The sequence below is a fragment of the Pollicipes pollicipes genome, unplaced genomic scaffold (genome assembly GCF_011947565.3).
Source record: "Pollicipes pollicipes isolate AB1234 unplaced genomic scaffold, Ppol_2.1 Scaffold_1600;HRSCAF=1878_pilon_pilon_pilon, whole genome shotgun sequence".
Lineage (NCBI taxonomy): Eukaryota > Metazoa > Arthropoda > Thecostraca > Pollicipedomorpha > Pollicipedidae > Pollicipes > Pollicipes pollicipes.
Window position 1 is genome coordinate 8,847,431 of NW_023595962.1, and position 13,759 is coordinate 8,861,189.

The window sequence follows — 13,759 nt, forward strand, 5'->3', positions numbered from 1 at the left end:
TTCTATTAATTGAAGCAATCAGTGTAATCGCAGATCCCCTGTACGTAGAAATCCGTTCAAATGTTGCCAAAGGCATTGTGATACTAAAAATTATTGATGTTTACCTCTAGCACTGATGACTTGATTTTCACGCACTTAAGTGTTCAACATGCCCGAAAATGCCCAAAATTTGATCGGTCATGGACGACTGAATAATGACTTCAAAGTTTCAAAATGGCATCATCAGACAGCCCACGTTACGTTCTACAAAGTTCATTAGCCAAACTTGGAAAAATTAAAAAATTGTCATTTTTTGCATGTTACTTCCCGTAGGACAGCTGTCTTTGCTAAATGTACCCTTATGCACCCTTCTTGAGTCAAAAGTTCCCATTATCAGAAAACATTGCTCCATTAATTGTCTACAAGGAGTAAAACTCTGGACACTGTTATTCTAAATGCTTAAATGTTATACCTTAATGAAGACACCCACTACGTGGCGGAGTTGTAGCGTAACGCTATGGAAAAATTTACCTCCGCTCAATGCTGTCTCACTTTTTCAACAACCTATGCAAATTAGTTCTGTAAAATGCAGAACAGAGTTAAGCATAACCTAACTTAACCTAATAGCAAGCATAACATAGCCCGCATGCTATAACGGAAATAGAAATGGTTTTTAACGAAGTCAAAATTTTCAAAAATTTGTCAAAATTTTTGACCTTTCCAAACTGGGTTACATTTTTTCTCACGTCCTAAAGGTACTTAGATCAAAGCTTTTGAAGATTTCTATGCAAAACTGCGTACAAATTTTTCAAAATGTGCAAAATTTTGGCGACAAAACATTTTAAATACTTCTTAAAGTTGCAAAAATGTTATTGCAATGAGTGTCGCAAGTAACATGAGTCGTTTCTACGTTTAAATTAGTATCTGTCAGTGAAAAGAACGTAGTTCTACACTTCTTGGTTCCAAAGATAGAAGCGGTCAAACAGGAAACCAATTGAGCCCTGTTTTCGCGAAATTTTCAGTGACACGGGTAACGCTATGGGAGAACGTACCTCTGTATAATCGACTGTCGCTTCTTTATCATGCTAGATAATTCGAATCTTTAAAGAACATGATGTAGATAAAAATTCACGCAACTCTAAACCTGAAAGAGACATTCAAAATTGTGTCGTCAGAATTGCAAAATTTAATATTTCTTGACATGCATGATGTGGAAAAAATTATTTGATCCCAAAATGCCTCGGTGATAATACATTTTAGAACTAATTTCCTATCAAAAACTGGCTTCGATTCTAAAATATTGTAGTTTTTTGCAAATTTTAAGATGCAAAGACCTTTCAAAAAATTTTGATCACACTTTTTCTAAAACATCTCAAAAGCACACCACCCAGGTAGAGCAGAAAATGGCCTATCTGACATTGATTCTGCTAACCATCTATCTTTTTTTGTTGCTGCGCTATAGTCTGTCATACTTGACATCTGCAATAAGCGAAACAGCGATATTTTTCGAAGTACCACGCGTAACGCTATGGAAAGAAATACATCTACTCAATCCCCCATAACTTCTTTAAAATACATTGAATGTACAAGCTGTAGAAAACATGATGTACACCATGAACAAGCGCTTAGACTTCCAGGCAACAAAGTCAAAAAACAAAGTTTTTGAAAGCCCACAAATTGCATTATAATTTTCAAATTCCTTGGTATTACCACAAATTTTGAATAAATGGCAAAAACATTTTCATAAAATGATTATCGTAATTAATTTTACATCTAGAAAAACACAAAAATCATCAACATAAAAAAATTGGCAATGCTTTTTGACAAGACCATGTCTCTATATCAAACGCTAAAGTATGTGATCTTACTTTTTTATTATAAAATCCAGATAGAACAGACAAAGGTGTAACTCAGAGTCTTAAAACAAACTTCCAAGGACGTATGGCTGCCGAGAAAAAGCCTGCCAAAGATGGACTTACAAATAAGAGAATCACGTATTTTTTCCAAGTGCCACGCGTAACGTTACATGGAAAAACTACCTTACTCAAGCGAGGCTAGTTTCCTCAATATATCTAATACCCACAAGCTGTAAAGAGCACGTTGTACATGATCACAAAACGCATGTACACACTATACCAGAATGCAAAAATAAAAAATTTCGATGCACAAAAAAGCAAAACAATATTTCACTGAAACCTAGGAACCCAAAATAACTTTCCAATCACAAAATAACCTGCATAAAAGTTGTTAATTGGACAGTTTTATATGTGATGACGTTTAACAAACAAACAAATTCGGGAAGTTTTGAAAATATATGTTGCTTAAAGCTTTCATTTGTGTCAAAATTAAAAATTTTGAAACCAATTTTTAAAAAACGCAAAAGGATAATACAAAGAAAACTGTGAGTGACGGTGTAAAAAGTAGCTTTCTAAGACGTGCAGTTGCTTAGGAACCAGGAGGGAAACATTGCATCATTGTATGCGGCGAAAATACACTTGTTCAGGATAGGAACGGACATAACTCAGACGGCTCTTAGTGCAACCTAGAAATTATTTTTGCAGCATAAATAACACGTTATTTACAACATGCACCTTTATCACAGAAAATCCACGGAAAATTCCGAAAATCTTGGCCAACTACTTTAACACATAATTTCTCAAAACCCTTTGGGTGTAACCAAGAAAATCCAAATACATTACAAAGAACAGGTGAAAAGACACTTTTCCGTAATGTATCTTGTTTAGAAAACTGTTATGCAAAAATGTCAAAAATACCAATGATACACATCCCGCCGGTTTAAATCAACGAAAGGTGCAACTCCGCCCGGGTCGAATCAGCGTCTCAATCTTCTTGCAAGGCGTTGAAGTCATGCTCTCGGAGCGAAAAATCAAAACTTGCCCAACTTTCCGATTTTTTCGAGTTCTTCTAATAATCCGATTCACTTGATTCCTTTGCCAAAAGTTAGATTGATTTGTTGATTTGCAAAACCACGATTTTTTTGTTTTAGGTTACACTCAATAGCCTCCGAGGAGCGGCAGTGGCCGCAAACTCATGCTGGTACAAAATCACCCGAATTGATTCAGCTTGGTCTAAAATCACCCGAGTTGAGCAGAAATGGTACAAAATCCTCCGAGTTGATAAAGCGAGGGTACAAAGTCTTCCGGTTCAACTAACTAACCTACCGACTTTGGAGACCGGGCCACTACACGCCCATAGCCCCCCCCCCCCCCCCAGCGCGCTCGGGCCCACAGAATGCCTGGCGCCTCTGGAGCGCGATGTCACACGGTCGCCCATGCGTCTGGAGATGCATCGTGTGGGTATCGCCCAACTGACGGCTGGTTCTGAAGCAGCTCTGATCCCATAGCTGCGTCAGCTGAGGTGACGATACCTGGCCGGTTGTACTTACCAATCAGCGGGCCGCGTTAAAGGCATGAGAACTGGTGCCGGGCACCAGTCAACCATTTCCAGTCCTAGAACGATGCTCTGGGGCATATTCGTGGTGACCACGCTAAACCCCTCTTCATCAAACATCGCGATGAGCTCACATATCCTCGCCTCAGGCCTCATGCTCAAGAAATGTACGCGGTGCTCATAACTTATTATTGGAAAATGTGATGCTGGGTCTACGTTTGACGGGAGATGGAAGACTGCGAGCCAAAAATGAGCCAACGCCTAAATGAGACGGCCGACGCCAAGTGAGACGCCTTTGGTCGCCGCATACAAGATTACAACACCTATCTCATCCCACTTTTCCCCTGCAGTGGCGTCACTGGTGATTCCAGACTGGGGAAACATGTCGCTGGGGGAAGGGCAAATAGTGCGTAAAACCGGAGTCCACCACATCAGTACCCTGTCTCGGTTGTTCCGGATTCCACGGAGGTTGCTGCGCATAATGTTCTTGATTCGAAGATTGGGACACTGGCCACCCCTCCCGTCCTTCTCCTTATCGCAATAACGCTGATACCCCTCCATACAGGAGAATATCAGAGCCTCTGGTTGTTTTTGCGGCCGAAATAGCTCAGTTGGGAGAGCGTTAGACTGAAGATCTAAATGTCCCTGGTTCGATCCCGGGTTTCGGCAACGGTTTTAAATTAAGCTCAGCAACATTCAGGCGCGGACTCCATCACAATGGTAGCACGGTACAAGGGTCAGTCTATGGCTCTAATAGCCATAGCGTTACCGCTAGACATAACTGTAGTGCTGAAGTGGGAAGAAGGCATGACGCCACTGTTGCCGAGAATGCGGCTCAGGAGCAACCAAAGCATCGCTGACGTTAAGCAAAGGTGAAGTGGGAATTACCGGGCGGTTCTAACACTTTTTTATGGTCTTGGTTTCATGTGGCATAAACAGATGCCCACAAACCGGTCACAAGATAAATTAGGATCGTAATCGTCCAAAATCATCTTCCCACTGCAACCCTAAAGCTGCAACGAGCGATAGCGCTACGGCTATTGGGAGCCATAGACCGGCTCTCATACCCTCTTGCCACTGTCGTAGAATACACATCTGGGTTTTGCTCAGTCTATGTTAAAACCACTGCCGAAACCCGGGATCGAACCAGGGACATTTAGATCTTCAGTCTAACGCTCTCCCAACTGAGCTATTTCGGCCGCGAAGAGGACAGGAAGCGCTGATATGCTCTTGTATGGAGGACCAGCGGAAATATTCCGGTGGGGAAATGGGCGGGAAAGGGTGACCAGTGTCCCAGCCTTGAACTTAAGAACATTATGCGCAAAACCTGCGCGCAATCCAGAACAAAATCGACAATATAGCGATTTGGTAGACTCCGGCTCTACATGCTCCCCCATCGAAATGTTTCCCCCAGTCCAGGATCACTGGTGACACCACTGCAGGAGATAGTGAGGTGAGATAGGTGTTCTTCTTTTGTATGCCGAAATCTCCACAATGTTTAGCAGCTATCGAAAGGATGAAGAATTCTCAGAGTATTATCCTATAAAATAAGTTATATATCTTGTACTTATATTGTCCACCCTAGATCCGATATTGTGTCGTCCATTTCTAAAAAGAATAGACTTTTATCCGCTGGTAGATGGTAGATTCACTTCATTTTCCACATTTGAGATCAGCTAGAGAGGAAAAAATGACGATTTCAGAAACTTTGTTCTCTAAAGTTTGTGCAATCTCAGTAGGGAAACAATTTAATGATTCTGTTATATCCTGATCATATGTCACTGCTTTATCATTCCCCTGATTAATCCTAGATGGATCAGCATCCTACCTACATCCGACTATGTACTGACCAGAACAAAATTGTAGCTGGCGCTTAAGCGCCATAGCGCGAGCAAAATGGGTGTGGAAATATTTTGAATCAATGGCCAAACAAAGACACCAAATTATTATGCTAACTTATGGAATGACCTTGATCTGACCCCATTGTGGCATCTACAAGTTCGTAACCCAGCATCCTGAGGTAGCCAAAGGGCATATACTTGTTGAAGGAATGAAACGTCTCACTTGAACCAGCCCTTGCGAGCATGTAACGGGGGTCTGCAGTCCTTTGCTCAGACCTTGACCCTTCATGTCAGTATGAGTTCTATTTTTTGGTTCTTCAAGATACGCTCATTAACTTTTTCTGTTTACATATATATTTCCAACTTCGGCAATGAGTTCCCATAAAAGCTTTGCGACAGTTTTGTCTCCCGGCTTTCCAGACCGAAGCACTCGGTTGGGACGCCAGCCAAATAATGATAAATAAAACCTGCAACTGATATGATGGCCTGTTCGGAAAAGAAATGGTCCTGTTATGATCCAACCAAAGATATTTAACAACTCCCAGTCTTAGAACTGCTTCAATTTAACCGAGTGAACTGCGGATAGCATGTATCCGCCGTTGACCATTACGTACCGATTACACCTATGACGTCATCAGTCGAAGCAGCGGCATTTGGCCGGACGGTTTTGCCTTCTGTTCTAGGGCCTTGGATCAGTCGGTCCTAGAGTGCTGGGGTGGGACAGTGGGGCGGTTATCGACGCGTGTAAACCAACTTGGGGGCACCGGTTTAATAGCTGCCCATAACTCCAGCGTCGTTGCCTTGTTTGCGATGTCGATGCTTGTCGGGTTTCGTGTGGAAATTTCGAAGCACGCACATGACGAAAGCTGGGACAAAGGCCGCGTTGCAATTGCCGGTCTCCATTTAAAACATCGTGCCAAGTTTCATCCCGGGTCTCTTCCTATCTTCCTTTTATGTAGGCCCTTGCAGAAAAGACTTTCAGCATCCAGACATTTCCAGACATCCAACATCCAACATTCCATCTGCATCTTGTAGTAACAAAGCAAAAACAAAAACCAGCAAAAGATGGACACCAATCCTAGGTGTCATCATATTTTCATTACAGACAGCACGACGAGGAGCGTATAGGGGAAAAATCGCTGCCACCCCGTCTGCGGCGTGACGCCAGCGATGTAAGGCAGAACGAGCACATTGTGACACCAAGTACTTACAAGCCTGCTATTGTCATCCTAGCCAAAGAAGATTACAACACAAATGCACAGTCATCCTGAACGACGGAAATAAGTTCTGCTAATCACGCACAATTCTACGGATGAACTAAAAAACGACCTGATCAGAGGAGATAATATATATATATATATATATATATATATATATATATATATATATGTATATGTATATATATATATGCATACATATTATATATACATGTACATATGTATATATGTGTGTGTATGCGTATGTATGTATGTACACACATATCATGGTAGAGTAACAGCACCGTCGGTGACAAGCCTCCAAAGAGAACATTTGAATAGTCCCGTTACTGTTGTTACTATACTGCCGCAACGGCGAAGAAATCCATGTGGACTTCTTAATGGACACTGGTGCCTGCTGCAACTTAAAAAAAACTAGTAAGAATGAGCCCCAGCACTAAAACTTACCGCCAAACTAGACATGGAAAACTAGAGGGAAAGAAACTAGACCGATACCGCCAAACTAGGCGTCGATGAGCTTTCCGGACGTGTCGTTGGGCGGTAACTGCGGACCCATTGAGGCCACCAAACATAGGCAGGCCCACGCCGACCACTCCAGACATTGTAGTCAAGCTGCAGTCCATTACAGTGTACCCCAGGCATACAAGGCCGGGTCTCTCGGGACTCCCTTTACTATAGGGACACGATGTACCGTCTCCCCAATTCCGTCACATGTCGTTTGGCCATGTAAAATGCTGAAAACGTTATGTTCGGCATGCATTCACATGTTGACGTCTCGCTTTTGTACTGTTCTGCGTCTGTATTGGTGCTTCGGCGTTCAGAACAACCCTTCGTTAGGTCAAGCATAAACGATTCCTGGTGATATATCTCGTTACCCGTGGGTCAGAGAAATAACATTGTGCCAGATGAGCTACACGCACCGCACAACTCCTCATGTTAAGTTGTAAAGAACTCTGAACAATGATGCCTTCATTAGCCTCGCATGAATTTTGGTAAACAATCACCCCACGTTGGTGTTTTCAGAGTGACAGTACGAGACGATATCATTGTGAGCCGTGGGACATTATCATGCATACCCAAGACAGCCATAGGGCACACACACTTGAGGCTGTTTAGACACTCGCACCCTCGGGTTTTAACTTAGGCTATAAAAAGACAAGAGACCTCTGGTGGGCAGTATCGTACATACGCCCACCCGCGGCATCTCGACGACACCACCATCTCACCTACTGATCTACAGTCACCAGGCCGTCTACCGATCGGCGTTCTATCCACCAGTACCGGCCTGATGGATGGATGACGTAGGTCGCCATCCAGATGGAACTACTGGATGGCGACCGCCCGGCTGGCCGTCCGCCGGTCCCCTTGCCTCTGTGGTTAGCGAGTGTGAACCGACTTGTGGGGACCGGGCCACTAGACGTCCATAACCTCGCCAGCCTGCTGGAGCCCACAGAACGCCTGGCGCCTCGAGAGGGCGATGCCGCAAGTTCGCCCATGCGTCTGGAGATGCATTGTGTGGGTATCGCCCAACCGACGGCTGGTTCTGAAGCAGCTCTGATCCCACGGCAGCAGCAGCTGAGCTGACGGTACCCGGCCGGTTGTACTTACCAAACAGCGGGCCGCGTTAAAGGCATGCCAACTGGTGCTGGGCACCAGTCAACCATTCCCGGTCCTAGATCGGTGCTCTGGGGCACATTCGTGGTGACCACGCTAAAGCCCTCCTCTCAAACATCGCAAAAAGCTCACATATCCTCGGCAAAGGCTTCATGCTCAAGAAATGTACACGGTGTTCCTAGCTTGTTCTTGGATAATGTCCTGCTGGATCTATGCTTGACAGGAGATGGTATACTGCGCGCAAAAAAAAAAATGAGCCAACGCCTACATGAGACGTCCGACGCCAAGTGAGACGACTTTGCTCGCCGCGTACAAGATAAGAACACCTATCTCATTTTACTCATCCCCTATGCTGACGTCACTGGTGATTCCCGACTGGGGAAACATGTCGCTGGGGGAAGGGCAAATAATGTACAAAGCCGGAGTCTACCACATCACTACACGGTCTCGGTTGTTCCAGATTCCATGGAGACTGCTGAGCATAATGTTCTTAATTTAAAGGTTGGGGACCTGGCCACCCCTCCCCGCTCTTCTCCCTATCGCAATAACGCTGATGCTTTGCCATACAGGTGCACATCAGAGCTTCCGGTCACTTCCGCCTGCGAAATAGCTCAGTTAGGAGAGCGTTAGACTGAAGATCGAAATGTCCCTGGTTCGATCCCGGCTTTCGGCAGTGGTTTTATATTAAGCTCAGCAACATCCAGATGTGGACCCCACCACAGTGGCAGTACGGTACAGAGATCAGTCTATGGCTCTAAGAGGCATGGCGTTATCGCTAGATATAGCTGAAGTGGTGCAGTAGGGCGAAGATATCTGACATCCACGATCCTCACACAGCTTGTGACCCGCTTGTTAGAAACTTGCTAAGCCGCATGGGCTCAAGACCACATAAATGAGGTAGAGTCGTTATCACCTCATACTTGCTTAACCCTAGCATAACATTACTGTTGCCAAGACTTGAATGCGTCTGAGGAGCATATCGGAGCATTGCTAACGTCGAGCAAAGGTGAAGTGAGAATTACCAGACGGTTCTAACTATATTTTATGGCATTGGTTTTATGGGGCATAGACAGTTGCCAATAACCCAGTCACAATTTAAAATAGGATCATAATCGTCCAAGATCATCTTTCCAGCGCAACACTTAAGCTGCAACGAGCGTTGGGGGCCATAGACCGGCTCTCGTACCGTCTTGCCACTGTGGTAGAATACACATCTGGCTTTTGAGTTTTGCTTAAAACCACTGCCGAAACCCGGGATCGAACCAGGGACCTTTAGATCTTCAGTCTAACGCTCTCCCAACTGAGCTATTTCGGCCGCGAAGGCAACCGGAAGCGCTGATATGGTCCTGTATGGGGACCAACGGCGCCATTACGGTGGGGAGAAGGACGGGAAACGGTGGCCAGCTTCCCAACCTTTAAAGTAAGAACATTATGTGAAGCAGCCTCCATGGAACCCGGAAAAAGGGACAATGTAGTGATTTTGCAGACACCGGTTCTACACGCCATTTTCCTCCCCCCAGCAACATGTTCTTCCAGCCTAGAATCACCGGTGATGCCACTGGAGGAGATAGCGAGACAATAGGTTCTACTCTTGTAAGGGGAAATTTCCACAATGATTAGCAGCTGTCGAAGAGATAAAGAATGCCCTGAGTATTATCACATAACTTAAGTTATATATCTTTATTGATATTGTCCGCACTAGATCCGATATTGTATCATTCATTTCTAACAAGAATAGACTTCCCTTCACTGATGGGTGGTAGATTTACTTGATTTTTCCACACTTAGGATGAGCTAGAGAGGAAGAAATGACGATTTCAGAAACTTTGCCCTTTAAAGTTTGTCCAATCTCAGTAAGGATACAATTTAATGACTGCTATATCCTGATTATCTGTAACTTCTTCCTCATTCCCCTGACTAATCGTAGATGGATGAGCAATCCGGAAGCATGTATGACATGACTAGCTTACTGCATGTCACGTTGACCTCTTATGACCTCATTTTGGCATCCTACCTACATCCGACAATGTACTGACCAGAACAAAATTGTAGCTGGCGCCTAAGCTGCATAGCGCAAACAAAATGGATGTGGAAATCTTTTGAATCATTGGTCGCATAAATACACCAAATTATCACACTAACCTATAGAATGACCTTGACCTGACCCCACTGCGGCATCTACAAGTTCGTAACACGGCAGCCTCAATAGCCAAAGGGCATATACTTGTTGAAGAAATGAAGCGCCTCGCTTGACCCAGCCCCTGCGAACATGTAGCGGGGGTCTGCAGGCCTTTGTCCTGACCTAAACCCGTCATGTCAGTATGATTTCTAAATGATGCTTCTCTAAGATGTGCTCACTAACTTTTTCTGTTGGCATATATATTTCTAGCTTCGGCAATGAGGTCCCGAAAAAGCTTTGTGACAGTTTTGTCTCCCGGCTTTCCAGACCGAGGCGCTCGTTTGGGACGGCAGCCAATTAATGATTAATGAACCTTGCAGCTGATATTATGGCCTGCTCTGAAAAGAAATGGTCCTGTTATGATCTAACCAAAGATACTTAACGACTTCCACTCTTAGAACTGTTTCAAAAAGCCAAGGGAACTGCGGTGTGTGTGTGTGTGTGAGTGTGAGTGTGTGTGTGGGGGGGGGGGTGTCTGTGCGTATGTATGTATGTATACACATAGCATAATATGATAATGGCATTGTCGGTGACAAGCCTCCAAAGAGAACACTTCAATAGTACTGTAACTGTCGTTACTATACTCTGCAACGGCGATGGAATCCGGGAAGACGCCTTAATGGACACCAGTGCCCGCTGCAACTAAAAAAAACACAATAAGAATGAGTCTCAGCACTAAAACTTACCACCAAACTAGACAAAGAAGACTAGAACGAACGAAACTACACCACTTCCACCAAACCAGGCGTCGATGAGCTTTGCGGACGTGTCCTTGGACGGTAACTGCGGACCCATTGCGGCCACCAAACATAGGCAGGCCCACATCGACCACTCCAGGCGTTGCAGTCAAACTGCCCTTCATGACAGTATGTCCCAGGCCTACAAGGCCGGGTCTCTCGGGGCTCGCTTTACCCTAGGGACACGATGTACCGTCTCCCCAATTCCGTCGCACACCGTTTTGCCATGTTTTACGCTGAAAAAGTTATATTCAGCATGCATACGCATGTTGACGTCTCGCTATTGTACTATTATGCGTATGTATTGGTGCTTCGGTGTTCAGAACAAAACTTCGTTAGGTCAAGCATCAACATTGCCTGGGGGTATATCTCGTGACCCATGGGCCAGAGAAATCATATTGTGCCACATGAGCTGGACGAACCACACAACTCCTCATGTCAAGTTGCAAAGAACTCTGAGCGATGATGCCTTCATCAGCCTCGCATGAACGTTGGTAAATAATCACCTCACGTTGGTGTTTTCCGGGTCACAGACAGTATGAGACAAAATCATTGTGAGCCGCGGGACACTATCATGCATACCAAAGACAGCCACAGGGCACACACATTTAAGAGCTACTTAGACACTCGTACCCTCGGGTTTTAACTTAGAGTATAAGAAGACAAAGGGACCTCTGGTGGGCAGTATCGTACGTACGCCCACCCTCGGCAGCTCGACGGCACCACCATCTCACCTACTGATCTACAGTCACCAGGCCGTCTACCGATCGGCGGTCCACCCGCCAGAACTGGCCAAATATTCGTGGATGGCGACCGCCCGGCTGGCCGTCCGCCGGTTCCCCTGCCTCCGTGGTGAGCGAGTGTGAACAGACTTGTGGGGACCGGGCCACTAGACGCCCATAACACCGCAAGCCTGCTGGGGCCCACAGAACGCCTGGCGCCTCTGGAGGGCGATGTCGCACGGCCGCACATGCGTCTGGAGGTGCATTGTGTGGGTATCGTCCAACCGACGGCTGGTTCTGAAGCAGTTCTGATCCCACGGCAGCAGCAACTGAGCTGACGATACCCGGCCGGTTGTACTTACCAAACAGCGGGCCGCGTTAAAGGCATGCCAACTGGTGCCGGGCACCAGTCAACCGTTCCCAGCCCTAGAACCGTGCTCTGGGGCACATTTGTGGTGACCACTCTAAAGCCCTCCTTCTCAAACATCGCGAAAAGCTCACATATCCTCGCCTCAGGCTTCATGCTCAAGAAATGTACACGGTGCTCATAACTTGTTATTGGAAAATGTGATGCTGGATCTACGCTTGACAGGAGATGGTATCCTGCGAGCAAAAAATGAGCCAACGCCTAAATGAGACGTCCGACGTCAAGTGAGACGCCTTTGGTCGCCGCATACAAGACTACAACACCTATCTCGTCCCACTTATCCCCTGCAGTGGCGTCACTGGTGATTCCAGACTGGGGAAACACGTCGCTGGGGGAAGGGTAAATAGTGTGTAAAGCCGGAGTCCACCACATCAGTACCCTGTCTCTGTTGCTCCAGGTTCCATGGAGGCTGCTGCGCATGATGTTCTTGATTTGAAGATTGGGAAGCTGGCCACCCCTCCCCGCCCTTCTCCCTATCGCGATAACGCTGATGCTCTTCCATACAGGAGCGTATCATGACTTCCGGCTGTTTTCGCGGCCGAGATGGCTCAGTTGGGAGAGCGTTAGACTGAAGATCGAAATGTCCCTGGTTCGATCCCGGGTTTCGGCAGTGGTTTTAAACTAGGCTAAGCAACATCCAGGTGTGAAATCCATCACAATGGCAGGACGGTACAAAGGTCACTCTATGGGTCTAATAGCCATAGCGTTTTCGCTAGATATAAATGTAGTATTGCAGTAGGAAGAATATATCTGACATCCACGATCCTTACACAGCTTATGAACCGCTTGTTAGCAAGTTGATAAACCGCATGAGGTCAAGACCACATGCGGTTTATCATCAAGATCATCTTCCCGCTGCAACACGTAAGCTGCAACGAGCGACAGCCCTACGGGTATTAGGAGCCCGAGACCGGTTCTCGTACAGTCTTGCCACTGTGGTAGAATACGCTTCTGGGTTTTTAAAGTTTTGCTTAAAACGACTGCCGAAACCAGGAACATTTAGACCTTCAGTCTAACGCTTTCCCAACTGAGGTATTTCGGCCGCGAAGACAACCGGAAGCGCCGATATGTTCCTGTATGGGGGAGTAGAGGCGTTATTAAGGTGGGGAGAAGGGCGGGAAGAAATGGACAACCTCCCAACCTTGAAATTAAGAACAGTATACGTAGCAGCCTCCATGAAACCCGGAAAAGGGACAATGTAGTGACTTTGTAGACTCCGGCTCTTCATGCTATTTTCCACTTCCCCAGCGATATGTTCCGCCAGTCTAGAATCACTGGTGACACCACTGCAGGAGATAGTGAGAAAAGATAGGTGCTGTTCTCTTGTATGCGGAAATCTCCACAACGATTAGTAGCTGTAGAAAAGATGAAGGATATTCCGTGCATTATCCTATAAAATAAGCTATATATTTTCATTTATATTGTCCGCACTAGATCCGATATTGTATCATCCATTTCTAACAAGAATAGACTTCTGGTATCTACCGCCTCCACTGGTAGGTGGTAGATTTATTTCATTGTGCACACTTAGGATGAACTAGAGAGGAAGAAATGACGATCAGAAAGTTTTCCTTTTAACGTTTATTCAATCCCAGTAACGAGGCAATTTAATGACTCTGCCCTTTCCTGAAC

The 13,759-nt window shown here is 45.5% G+C and overlaps 4 non-coding genes across 4 annotated transcripts; 2 read left to right on the forward strand and 2 right to left on the reverse strand.

Annotated features, from left to right (window-relative positions):
- Positions 1-3,986: 3,986 nt before the first annotated feature.
- TRNAF-GAA (transfer RNA phenylalanine (anticodon GAA)) lies at positions 3,987-4,059 on the forward strand. Its single transcript has one exon. It is a non-coding gene; the product is annotated as a tRNA-Phe (tRNA).
- A 457-nt stretch (positions 4,060-4,516) lies between these two features.
- On the reverse strand, positions 4,517-4,589 carry TRNAF-GAA (transfer RNA phenylalanine (anticodon GAA)). The gene has a single exon. It is a non-coding gene; the product is annotated as a tRNA-Phe (tRNA).
- A 4,715-nt stretch (positions 4,590-9,304) lies between these two features.
- Positions 9,305-9,377, reverse strand: TRNAF-GAA (transfer RNA phenylalanine (anticodon GAA)). Its single transcript has one exon. It is a non-coding gene; the product is annotated as a tRNA-Phe (tRNA).
- Positions 9,378-12,664: 3,287 nt separating this feature from the next.
- Positions 12,665-12,737, forward strand: TRNAF-GAA (transfer RNA phenylalanine (anticodon GAA)). The gene has a single exon. It is a non-coding gene; the product is annotated as a tRNA-Phe (tRNA).
- The last annotated feature ends 1,022 nt before the right edge of the window (positions 12,738-13,759 follow it).